General features: G+C 51.5%; 4 non-coding genes across 4 annotated transcripts; all 4 read left to right on the plus strand.

Annotated features, from left to right (window-relative positions):
- The first annotated feature begins 1,238 nt into the window (after positions 1-1,238).
- TRNAD-GUC (transfer RNA aspartic acid (anticodon GUC)) lies at positions 1,239-1,310 on the plus strand. The gene has a single exon. It is a non-coding gene; the product is annotated as a tRNA-Asp (tRNA).
- Positions 1,311-4,175: 2,865 nt separating this feature from the next.
- TRNAD-GUC (transfer RNA aspartic acid (anticodon GUC)) lies at positions 4,176-4,247 on the plus strand. The gene has a single exon. It is a non-coding gene; the product is annotated as a tRNA-Asp (tRNA).
- Positions 4,248-5,643: 1,396 nt separating this feature from the next.
- TRNAD-GUC (transfer RNA aspartic acid (anticodon GUC)) lies at positions 5,644-5,715 on the plus strand. The gene has a single exon. It is a non-coding gene; the product is annotated as a tRNA-Asp (tRNA).
- Positions 5,716-11,492: 5,777 nt separating this feature from the next.
- Positions 11,493-11,564, plus strand: TRNAD-GUC (transfer RNA aspartic acid (anticodon GUC)). Its single transcript has one exon. It is a non-coding gene; the product is annotated as a tRNA-Asp (tRNA).
- The last annotated feature ends 1,396 nt before the right edge of the window (positions 11,565-12,960 follow it).

The following is a 12,960-nucleotide window of genomic DNA, read 5'->3' on the forward strand; positions in this document are numbered from 1 at the left end:
CGGCCGGTCCACTTTATTGAGTCCCCCTCAGCACCATTTAGTGCTCCTGTTGTCTGCGAAGTCCAAATTGTAACCCTGAATCAGTTCCTCTTCTGACCCTTTGTATCATGTTACATGACGAGTAATGATCACCTGTTAGCTTTATCCCTAATTATAACTCTCACTCTTTCCCTGCATCTAACCCTAGCTCTAATCCCATCATTAACCTCGGTCCGGGCACACGCGTGAACCCCTACTCTCATCTCAGCCTCTCCTGGTGATACATCACACCTGGGATCGTTTGCTCCCTGTGGGCTGTGGGAAATTTGCTACCAGCACGCCCTGGAAGTGGGGCTCATTCCGCTGCAACGGGAGGTCTTCCCAGGACGCGTCACAGCTCAACGCAAGAGCTCCTGGGTTTCGAAGGCTCTTGCAGCAAGCCTTCACAAAGCAGCAGGGAGCGCCGTTCCAGATGGGAAACTTGAGACTGGATGTCCAGAAAAGCAAGACGTCAGAAGCGAAACCTTTTTCCTGCAGGGTGTGGCATACCATCCGCTTGCTCATTGCGACAGAGGTGGCACTAATGAAGGAAGAGGTCAACGTTACGTTCTTCTTTAAAATGCAAGGCCAGGAAAAGTGGCAGCGGTGGGATTTGAACCCACGCCTCCGAAGAGACTGGAGCCTTAATCCAGCGCCTTAGACCGCTCGGCCACGCTACCTCCCTGCTAGTCGCCGAAAGCGGAACTTGACCCGTTGCCCGGCCCGCTTTAGTGCTTTGCCTTTTCTCCTTGGAAAGTCTGGAGACAGGCAGTGGAAGGGCAGGCAAACTGTCAGGTGCGCAGAGGAGGGGAGACCATGAGGCAAGGTGGGAGATGGGGGCAAGAAGTAAGAAAAAAACTAATCGCAAGCTAGGGCAGGATTCGGAAAGTGAAGCCGAAAAGGGGCTTAGCATGCAGCCCAGGGGTTTCTTTGACTGTCCTAAGCCCACAGGGACTTTGCCGTCCTCAGCTCATGAGACTTGAGATGGGTAGCTTGATTTGCTGAGGAAATGCGGGATGACAGATTCAACTCTGGAGTCAAACATAGCCCGGAACTATCGCCTTAAACTGAGTTTTAAGCCTGGTGCCGATAAAAAGAAAGAAATTAGCCTTAGATCGGGCAAGCCGTTTGACGGGGGAAAATGAGACCCCCTAGGCCAGCTAGGTGGTCGCTGGATGCTGTGCAGACATCAGCAGCTGTTCATTTCATGCCCTCACGTCTCCTCGTTAGTATAGTGGTCAGTATCCCCGCCTGTCACGCGGGAGACCGGGGTTCAATTCCCCGACGGGGAGGTTAAACCTTTTCTGGATTTTTTTTAGTTCTTGACAAATATTCTTGAAGATTAGGCTGAGTCAAGTAGGGAATGGGTGCCAAGAACTGACTCTTTAAGAAAAAAGCACCGGCAACGCTAGTCATCGTACAATATTTGTGCACAATTGCTTACATTAGGCGGCCGGTCCACTTTATTGAGTCCCCCTCAGCACCATTTAGTGCTCCTGTTGTCTGCGAAGTCCAAATTGTAACCCTGAATCAGTTCCTCTTCTGACCCTTTGTATCATGTTACATGACGAGTAATGATCACCTGTTAGCTTTATCCCTAATTATAACTCTCACTCTTTCCCTGCATCTAACCCTAGCTCTAATCCCATCATTAACCTCGGTCCGGGCACACGCGTGAACCCTTACTCTCATCTCAGCCTCTCCTGGTGATACATCACACCTGGGATCGTTTGCTCCCTGTGGGCTGTGGGAAATTTGCTACCAGCACGCCCTGGAAGTGGGGCTCATTCCGCTGCAACGGGAGGTCTTCCCAGGACGCGTCACAGCTCAACGCAAGAGCTCCTGGGTTTCGAAGGCTCTTGCAGCAAGCCTTCACAAAGCAGCAGGGAGCGCCGTTCCAGATGGGAAACTTGAGACTGGATGTCCAGAAAAGCAAGACGTCAGAAGCGAAACCTTTTTCCTGCAGGGTGTGGCATACCATCCGCTTGCTCATTGCGACAGAGGTGGCACTAATGAAGGAAGAGGTCAACGTTACGTTCTTCTTTAAAATGCAAGGCCAGGAAAAGTGGCAGCGGTGGGATTTGAACCCACGCCTCCGAAGAGACTGGAGCCTTAATCCAGCGCCTTAGACCGCTCGGCCACGCTACCTCCCTGCTAGTCGCCGAAAGCGGAACTTGACCCGTTGCCCGGCCCGCTTTAGTGCTTTGCCTTTTCTCCTTGGAAAGTCTGGAGACAGGCAGTGGAAGGGCAGGCAAACTGTCAGGTGCGCAGAGGAGGGGAGACCATGAGGCAAGGTGGGAGATGGGGGCAAGAAGTGAGAAAAAAACGAATCGCAAGCTAGGGCAGGATTCGGAAAGTGAAGCCGAAAAGGGGCTTAGCATGCAGCCCAGGGGTTTCTTTGACTGTCCTAAGCCCACAGGGACTTTGCCGTCCTCAGCTCATGAGACTTGAGATGGGTAGCTTGATTTGCTGAGGAAATGCGGGATGACAGATTCAACTCTGGAGTCAAACATAGCCCGGAACTATCGCCTTAAACTGAGTTTTAAGCCTGGTGCCGATAAAAAGAAAGAAATTAGCCTTAGATCGGGCAAGCCGTTTGACGGGGGAAAATGAGACCCCCTAGGCCAGCTAGGTGGTCGCTGGATGCTGTGCAGACATCAGCAGCTGTTCATTTCATGCCCTCACGTCTCCTCGTTAGTATAGTGGTCAGTATCCCCGCCTGTCACCCGGGAGACCGGGGTTCAATTCCCCGACGGGGAGGTTAAACCTTTTCTGGATTTTTTTTAGTTCTTGACAAATATTCTTGAAGATTAGGCTGAGTCAAGTAGGGAATGGGTGCCAAGAACTGACTCTTTAAGAAAAAAGCACCGGCAACGCTAGTCATCGTACAATATTTGTGCACAATTGCTTACATTAGGCGGCCGGTCCACTTTATTGAGTCCCCCTCAGCACCATTTAGTGCTCCTGTTGTCTGCGAAGTCCAAATTGTAACCCTGAATCAGTTCCTCTTCTGACCCTTTGTATCATGTTACATGACGAGTAATGATCACCTGTTAGCTTTATCCCTAATTATAACTCTCACTCTTTCCCTGCATCTAACCCTAGCTCTAATCCCATCATTAACCTCGGTCCGGGCACACGCGTGAACCCTTACTCTCATCTCAGCCTCTCCTGGTGATACATCACACCTGGGATCGTTTGCTCCCTGTGGGCTGTGGGAAATTTGCTACCAGCACGCCCTGGAAGTGGGGCTCATTCCGCTGCAACGGGAGGTCTTCCCAGGACGCGTCACAGCTCAACGCAAGAGCTCCTGGGTTTCGAAGGCTCTTGCAGCAAGCCTTCACAAAGCAGCAGGGAGCGCCGTTCCAGATGGGAAACTTGAGACTGGATGTCCAGAAAAGCAAGACGTCAGAAGCGAAACCTTTTTCCTGCAGGGTGTGGCATACCATCCGCTTGCTCATTGCGACAGAGGTGGCACTAATGAAGGAAGAGGTCAACGTTACGTTCTTCTTTAAAATGCAAGGCCAGGAAAAGTGGCAGCGGTGGGATTTGAACCCACGCCTCCGAAGAGACTGGAGCCTTAATCCAGCGCCTTAGACCGCTCGGCCACGCTACCTCCCTGCTAGTCGCCGAAAGCGGAACTTGACCCGTTGCCCGGCCCGCTTTAGTGCTTTGCCTTTTCTCCTTGGAAAGTCTGGAGACAGGCAGTGGAAGGGCAGGCAAACTGTCAGGTGCGCAGAGGAGGGGAGACCATGAGGCAAGGTGGGAGATGGGGGCAAGAAGTGAGAAAAAAACTAATCGCAAGCTAGGGCAGGATTCGGAAAGTGAAGCCGAAAAGGGGCTTAGCATGCAGCCCAGGGGTTTCTTTGACTGTCCTAAGCCCACAGGGACTTTGCCGTCCTCAGCTCATGAGACTTGAGATGGGTAGCTTGATTTGCTGAGGAAATGCGGGATGACAGATTCAACTCTGGAGTCAAACATAGCCCGGAACTATCGCCTTAAACTGAGTTTTAAGCCTGGTGCCGATAAAAAGAAAGAAATTAGCCTTAGATCGGGCAAGCCGTTTGACGGGGGAAAATGAGACCCCCCTAGGCCAGCTAGGTGGTCGCTGGATGCTGTGCAGACATCAGCAGCTGTTCATTTCATGCCCTCACGTCTCCTCGTTAGTATAGTGGTCAGTATCCCCGCCTGTCACGCGGGAGACCGGGGTTCAATTCCCCGACGGGGAGGTTAAACCTTTTCTGGATTTTTTTTAGTTCTTGACAAATATTCTTGAAGATTAGGCTGAGTCAAGTAGGGAATGGGTGCCAAGAACTGACTCTTTAAGAAAAAAGCACCGGCAACGCTAGTCATCGTACAATATTTGTGCACAATTGCTTACATTAGGCGGCCGGTCCACTTTATTGAGTCCCCCTCAGCACCATTTAGTGCTCCTGTTGTCTGCGAAGTCCAAATTGTAACCCTGAATCAGTTCCTCTTCTGACCCTTTGTATCATGTTACATGACGAGTAATGATCACCTGTTAGCTTTATCCCTAATTATAACTCTCACTCTTTCCCTGCATCTAACCCTAGCTCTAATCCCATCATTAACCTCGGTCCGGGCACACGCGTGAACCCCTACTCTCATCTCAGCCTCTCCTGGTGATACATCACACCTGGGATCGTTTGCTCCCTGTGGGCTGTGGGAAATTTGCTACCAGCACGCCCTGGAAGTGGGGCTCATTCCGCTGCAACGGGAGGTCTTCCCAGGACGCGTCACAGCTCAACGCAAGAGCTCCTGGGTTTCGAAGGCTCTTGCAGCAAGCCTTCACAAAGCAGCAGGGAGCGCCGTTCCAGATGGGAAACTTGAGACTGGATGTCCAGAAAAGCAAGACGTCAGAAGCGAAACCTTTTTCCTGCAGGGTGTGGCATACCATCCGCTTGCTCATTGCGACAGAGGTGGCACTAATGAAGGAAGAGGTCAACGTTACGTTCTTCTTTAAAATGCAAGGCCAGGAAAAGTGGCAGCGGTGGGATTTGAACCCACGCCTCCGAAGAGACTGGAGCCTTAATCCAGCGCCTTAGACCGCTCGGCCACGCTACCTCCCTGCTAGTCGCCGAAAGCGGAACTTGACCCGTTGCCCGGCCCGCTTTAGTGCTTTGCCTTTTCTCCTTGGAAAGTCTGGAGACAGGCAGTGGAAGGGCAGGCAAACTGTCAGGTGCGCAGAGGAGGGGAGACCATGAGGCAAGGTGGGAGATGGGGGCAAGAAGTAAGAAAAAAACTAATCGCAAGCTAGGGCAGGATTCGGAAAGTGAAGCCGAAAAGGGGCTTAGCATGCAGCCCAGGGGTTTCTTTGACTGTCCTAAGCCCACAGGGACTTTGCCGTCCTCAGCTCATGAGACTTGAGATGGGTAGCTTGATTTGCTGAGGAAATGCGGGATGACAGATTCAACTCTGGAGTCAAACATAGCCCGGAACTATCGCCTTAAACTGAGTTTTAAGCCTGGTGCCGATAAAAAGAAAGAAATTAGCCTTAGATCGGGCAAGCCGTTTGACGGGGGAAAATGAGACCCCCTAGGCCAGCTAGGTGGTCGCTGGATGCTGTGCAGACATCAGCAGCTGTTCATTTCATGCCCTCACGTCTCCTCGTTAGTATAGTGGTCAGTATCCCCGCCTGTCACGCGGGAGACCGGGGTTCAATTCCCCGACGGGGAGGTTAAACCTTTTCTGGATTTTTTTTAGTTCTTGACAAATATTCTTGAAGATTAGGCTGAGTCAAGTAGGGAATGGGTGCCAAGAACTGACTCTTTAAGAAAAAAGCACCGGCAACGCTAGTCATCGTACAATATTTGTGCACAATTGCTTACATTAGGCGGCCGGTCCACTTTATTGAGTCCCCCTCAGCACCATTTAGTGCTCCTGTTGTCTGCGAAGTCCAAATTGTAACCCTGAATCAGTTCCTCTTCTGACCCTTTGTATCATGTTACATGACGAGTAATGATCACCTGTTAGCTTTATCCCTAATTATAACTCTCACTCTTTCCCTGCATCTAACCCTAGCTCTAATCCCATCATTAACCTCGGTCCGGGCACACGCGTGAACCCTTACTCTCATCTCAGCCTCTCCTGGTGATACATCACACCTGGGATCGTTTGCTCCCTGTGGGCTGTGGGAAATTTGCTACCAGCACGCCCTGGAAGTGGGGCTCATTCCGCTGCAACGGGAGGTCTTCCCAGGACGCGTCACAGCTCAACGCAAGAGCTCCTGGGTTTCGAAGGCTCTTGCAGCAAGCCTTCACAAAGCAGCAGGGAGCGCCGTTCCAGATGGGAAACTTGAGACTGGATGTCCAGAAAAGCAAGACGTCAGAAGCGAAACCTTTTTCCTGCAGGGTGTGGCATACCATCCGCTTGCTCATTGCGACAGAGGTGGCACTAATGAAGGAAGAGGTCAACGTTACGTTCTTCTTTAAAATGCAAGGCCAGGAAAAGTGGCAGCGGTGGGATTTGAACCCACGCCTCCGAAGAGACTGGAGCCTTAATCCAGCGCCTTAGACCGCTCGGCCACGCTACCTCCCTGCTAGTCGCCGAAAGCGGAACTTGACCCGTTGCCCGGCCCGCTTTAGTGCTTTGCCTTTTCTCCTTGGAAAGTCTGGAGACAGGCAGTGGAAGGGCAGGCAAACTGTCAGGTGCGCAGAGGAGGGGAGACCATGAGGCAAGGTGGGAGATGGGGGCAAGAAGTGAGAAAAAAACGAATCGCAAGCTAGGGCAGGATTCGGAAAGTGAAGCCGAAAAGGGGCTTAGCATGCAGCCCAGGGGTTTCTTTGACTGTCCTAAGCCCACAGGGACTTTGCCGTCCTCAGCTCATGAGACTTGAGATGGGTAGCTTGATTTGCTGAGGAAATGCGGGATGACAGATTCAACTCTGGAGTCAAACATAGCCCGGAACTATCGCCTTAAACTGAGTTTTAAGCCTGGTGCCGATAAAAAGAAAGAAATTAGCCTTAGATCGGGCAAGCCGTTTGACGGGGGAAAATGAGACCCCCTAGGCCAGCTAGGTGGTCGCTGGATGCTGTGCAGACATCAGCAGCTGTTCATTTCATGCCCTCACGTCTCCTCGTTAGTATAGTGGTCAGTATCCCCGCGGGAGACCGGGGTTCAATTCCCCGACGGGGAGGTTAAACCTTTTCTGGATTTTTTTTAGTTCTTGACAAATATTCTTGAAGATTAGGCTGAGTCAAGTAGGGAATGGGTGCCAAGAACTGACTCTTTAAGAAAAAAGCACCGGCAACGCTAGTCATCGTACAATATTTGTGCACAATTGCTTACATTAGGCGGCCGGTCCACTTTATTGAGTCCCCCTCAGCACCATTTAGTGCTCCTGTTGTCTGCGAAGTCCAAATTGTAACCCTGAATCAGTTCCTCTTCTGACCCTTTGTATCATGTTACATGACGAGTAATGATCACCTGTTAGCTTTATCCCTAATTATAACTCTCACTCTTTCCCTGCATCTAACCCTAGCTCTAATCCCATCATTAACCTCGGTCCGGGCACACGCGTGAACCCCTACTCTCATCTCAGCCTCTCCTGGTGATACATCACACCTGGGATCGTTTGCTCCCTGTGGGCTGTGGGAAATTTGCTACCAGCACGCCCTGGAAGTGGGGCTCATTCCGCTGCAACGGGAGGTCTTCCCAGGACGCGTCACAGCTCAACGCAAGAGCTCCTGGGTTTCGAAGGCTCTTGCAGCAAGCCTTCACAAAGCAGCAGGGAGCGCCGTTCCAGATGGGAAACTTGAGACTGGATGTCCAGAAAAGCAAGACGTCAGAAGCGAAACCTTTTTCCTGCAGGGTGTGGCATACCATCCGCTTGCTCATTGCGACAGAGGTGGCACTAATGAAGGAAGAGGTCAACGTTACGTTCTTCTTTAAAATGCAAGGCCAGGAAAAGTGGCAGCGGTGGGATTTGAACCCACGCCTCCGAAGAGACTGGAGCCTTAATCCAGCGCCTTAGACCGCTCGGCCACGCTACCTCCCTGCTAGTCGCTGAAAGCGGAACTTGACCCGTTGCCCGGCCCGCTTTAGTGCTTTGCCTTTTCTCCTTGGAAAGTCTGGAGACAGGCAGTGGAAGGGCAGGCAAACTGTCAGGTGCGCAGAGGAGGGGAGACCATGAGGCAAGGTGGGAGATGGGGGCAAGAAGTGAGAAAAAAACTAATCGCAAGCTAGGGCAGGATTCGGAAAGTGAAGCCGAAAAGGGGCTTAGCATGCAGCCCAGGGGTTTCTTTGACTGTCCTAAGCCCACAGGGACTTTGCCGTCCTCAGCTCATGAGACTTGAGATGGGTAGCTTGATTTGCTGAGGAAATGCGGGATGACAGATTCAACTCTGGAGTCAAACATAGCCCGGAACTATCGCCTTAAACTGAGTTTTAAGCCTGGTGCCGATAAAAAGAAAGAAATTAGCCTTAGATCGGGCAAGCCGTTTGACGGGGGAAAATGAGACCCCCTAGGCCAGCTAGGTGGTCGCTGGATGCTGTGCAGACATCAGCAGCTGTTCATTTCATGCCCTCACGTCTCCTCGTTAGTATAGTGGTCAGTATCCCCGCCTGTCACCCGGGAGACCGGGGTTCAATTCCCCGACGGGGAGGTTAAACCTTTTCTGGATTTTTTTTAGTTCTTGACAAATATTCTTGAAGATTAGGCTGAGTCAAGTAGGGAATGGGTGCCAAGAACTGACTCTTTAAGAAAAAAGCACCGGCAACGCTAGTCATCGTACAATATTTGTGCACAATTGCTTACATTAGGCAGCCGGTCCACTTTATTGAGTCCCCCTCAGCACCATTTAGTGCTCCTGTTGTCTGCGAAGTCCAAATTGTAACCCTGAATCAGTTCCTCTTCTGACCCTTTGTATCATGTTACATGACGAGTAATGATCACCTGTTAGCTTTATCCCTAATTATAACTCTCACTCTTTCCCTGCATCTAACCCTAGCTCTAATCCCATCATTAACCTCGGTCCGGGCACACGCGTGAACCCTTACTCTCATCTCAGCCTCTCCTGGTGATACATCACACCTGGGATCGTTTGCTCCCTGTGGGCTGTGGGAAATTTGCTACCAGCACGCCCTGGAAGTGGGGCTCATTCCGCTGCAACGGGAGGTCTTCCCAGGACGCGTCACAGCTCAACGCAAGAGCTCCTGGGTTTCGAAGGCTCTTGCAGCAAGCCTTCACAAAGCAGCAGGGAGCGCCGTTCCAGATGGGAAACTTGAGACTGGATGTCCAGAAAAGCAAGACGTCAGAAGCGAAACCTTTTTCCTGCAGGGTGTGGCATACCATCCGCTTGCTCATTGCGACAGAGGTGGCACTAATGAAGGAAGAGGTCAACGTTACGTTCTTCTTTAAAATGCAAGGCCAGGAAAAGTGGCAGCGGTGGGATTTGAACCCACGCCTCCGAAGAGACTGGAGCCTTAATCCAGCGCCTTAGACCGCTCGGCCACGCTACCTCCCTGCTAGTCGCCGAAAGCGGAACTTGACCCGTTGCCCGGCCCGCTTTAGTGCTTTGCCTTTTCTCCTTGGAAAGTCTGGAGACAGGCAGTGGAAGGGCAGGCAAACTGTCAGGTGCGCAGAGGAGGGGAGACCATGAGGCAAGGTGGGAGATGGGGGCAAGAAGTGAGAAAAAAACTAATCGCAAGCTAGGGCAGGATTCGGAAAGTGAAGCCGAAAAGGGGCTTAGCATGCAGCCCAGGGGTTTCTTTGACTGTCCTAAGCCCACAGGGACTTTGCCGTCCTCAGCTCATGAGACTTGAGATGGGTAGCTTGATTTGCTGAGGAAATGCGGGATGACAGATTCAACTCTGGAGTCAAACATAGCCCGGAACTATCGCCTTAAACTGAGTTTTAAGCCTGGTGCCGATAAAAAGAAAGAAATTAGCCTTAGATCGGGCAAGCCGTTTGACGGGGGAAAATGAGACCCCCTAGGCCAGCTAGGTGGTCGCTGGATGCTGTGCAGACATCAGCAGCTGTTCATTTCATGCCCTCACGTCTCCTCGTTAGTATAGTGGTCAGTATCCCCGCCTGTCACGCGGGAGACCGACGGGGAGGTTAAACCTTTTCTGGATTTTTTTTAGTTCTTGACAAATATTCTTGAAGATTAGGCTGAGTCAAGTAGGGAATGGGTGCCAAGAACTGACTCTTTAAGAAAAAAGCACCGGCAACGCTAGTCATCGTACAATATTTGTGCACAATTGCTTACATTAGGCGGCCGGTCCACTTTATTGAGTCCCCCTCAGCACCATTTAGTGCTCCTGTTGTCTGCGAAGTCCAAATTGTAACCCTGAATCAGTTCCTCTTCTGACCCTTTGTATCATGTTACATGACGAGTAATGATCACCTGTTAGCTTTATCCCTAATTATAACTCTCACTCTTTCCCTGCATCTAACCCTAGCTCTAATCCCATCATTAACCTCGGTCCGGGCACACGCGTGAACCCTTACTCTCATCTCAGCCTCTCCTGGTGATACATCACACCTGGGATCGTTTGCTCCCTGTGGGCTGTGGGAAATTTGCTACCAGCACGCCCTGGAAGTGGGGCTCATTCCGCTGCAACGGGAGGTCTTCCCAGGACGCGTCACAGCTCAACGCAAGAGCTCCTGGGTTTCGAAGGCTCTTGCAGCAAGCCTTCACAAAGCAGCAGGGAGCGCCGTTCCAGATGGGAAACTTGAGACTGGATGTCCAGAAAAGCAAGACGTCAGAAGCGAAACCTTTTTCCTGCAGGGTGTGGCATACCATCCGCTTGCTCATTGCGACAGAGGTGGCACTAATGAAGGAAGAGGTCAACGTTACGTTCTTCTTTAAAATGCAAGGCCAGGAAAAGTGGCAGCGGTGGGATTTGAACCCACGCCTCCGAAGAGACTGGAGCCTTAATCCAGCGCCTTAGACCGCTCGGCCACGCTACCTCCCTGCTAGTCGCCGAAAGCGGAACTTGACCCGTTGCCCGGCCCGCTTTAGTGCTTTGCCTTTTCTCCTTGGAAAGTCTGGAGACAGGCAGTGGAAGGGCAGGCAAACTGTCAGGTGCGCAGAGGAGGGGAGACCATGAGGCAAGGTGGGAGATGGGGGCAAGAAGTGAGAAAAAAACTAATCGCAAGCTAGGGCAGGATTCGGAAAGTGAAGCCGAAAAGGGGCTTAGCATGCAGCCCAGGGGTTTCTTTGACTGTCCTAAGCCCACAGGGACTTTGCCGTCCTCAGCTCATGAGACTTGAGATGGGTAGCTTGATTTGCTGAGGAAATGCGGGATGACAGATTCAACTCTGGAGTCAAACATAGCCCGGAACTATCGCCATAAACTGAGTTTTAAGCCTGGTGCCGATAAAAAGAAAGAAATTAGCCTTAGATCGGGCAAGCCGTTTGACAGGGGAAAATGAGACCCCCCTAGGCCAGCTAGGTGGTCGCTGGATGCTGTGCAGACATCAGCAGCTGTTCATTTCATGCCCTCACGTCTCCTCGTTAGTATAGTGGTCAGTATCCCCGCCTGTCACGCGGGAGACCGGGGTTCAATTCCCCGACGGGGAGGTTAAACCTTTTCTGGATTTTTTTTAGTTCTTGACAAATATTCTTGAAGATTAGGCTGAGTCAAGTAGGGAATGGGTGCCAAGAACTGACTCTTTAAGAAAAAAGCACCGGCAACGCTAGTCATCGTACAATATTTGTGCACAATTGCTTACATTAGGCGGCCGGTCCACTTTATTGAGTCCCCCTCAGCACCATTTAGTGCTCCTGTTGTCTGCGAAGTCCAAATTGTAACCCTGAATCAGTTCCTCTTCTGACCCTTTGTATCATGTTACATGACGAGTAATGATCACCTGTTAGCTTTATCCCTAATTATAACTCTCACTCTTTCCCTGCATCTAACCCTAGCTCTAATCCCATCATTAACCTCGGTCCGGGCACACGCGTGAACCCCTACTCTCATCTCAGCCTCTCCTGGTGATACATCACACCTGGGATCGTTTGCTCCCTGTGGGCTGTGGGAAATTTGCTACCAGCACGCCCTGGAAGTGGGGCTCATTCCGCTGCAACGGGAGGTCTTCCCAGGACGCGTCACAGCTCAACGCAAGAGCTCCTGGGTTTCGAAGGCTCTTGCAGCAAGCCTTCACAAAGCAGCAGGGAGCGCCGTTCCAGATGGGAAACTTGAGACTGGATGTCCAGAAAAGCAAGACGTCAGAAGCGAAACCTTTTTCCTGCAGGGTGTGGCATAACATCCGCTTGCTCATTGCGACAGAGGTGGCACTAATGAAGGAAGAGGTCAACGTTACGTTCTTCTTTAAAATGCAAGGCCAGGAAAAGTGGCAGCGGTGAGATTTGAACCCACGCCTCCGAAGAGACTGGAGCCTTAATCCAGCGCCTTAGACCGCTCGGCCACGCTACCTCCCTGCTAGTCGCCGAAAGCGGAACTTGACCCGTTGCCCGGCCCGCTTTAGTGCTTTGCCTTTTCTCCTTGGAAAGTCTGGAGACAGGCAGTGGAAGGGCAGGCAAACTGTCAGGTGCGCAGAGGAGGGGAGACCATGAGGCAAGGTGGGAGATGGGGGCAAGAAGTAAGAAAAAAACTAATCGCAAGCTAGGGCAGGATTCGGAAAGTGAAGCCGAAAAGGGGCTTAGCATGCAGCCCAGGGGTTTCTTTGACTGTCCTAAGCCCACAGGGACTTTGCCGTCCTCAGCTCATGAGACTTGAGATGGGTAGCTTGATTTGCTGAGGAAATGCGGGATGACAGATTCAACTCTGGAGTCAAACATAGCCCGGAACTATCGCCTTAAACTGAGTTTTAAGCCTGGTGCCGATAAAAAGAAAGAAATTAGCCTTAGATCGGGCAAGCCGTTTGACGGGGGAAAATGAGACCCCCTAGGCCAGCTAGGTGGTCGCTGGATGCTGTGCAGACATCAGCAGCTGTTCATTTCATGCCCTCACGTC

Source organism: Ambystoma mexicanum, chromosome 1p, assembly GCF_040938575.1.
Source record: "Ambystoma mexicanum isolate Mex_15411 chromosome 1p, UKY_AmexF1_1, whole genome shotgun sequence".
NCBI classification, from domain to species: Eukaryota; Metazoa; Chordata; class Amphibia; order Caudata; family Ambystomatidae; genus Ambystoma; species Ambystoma mexicanum.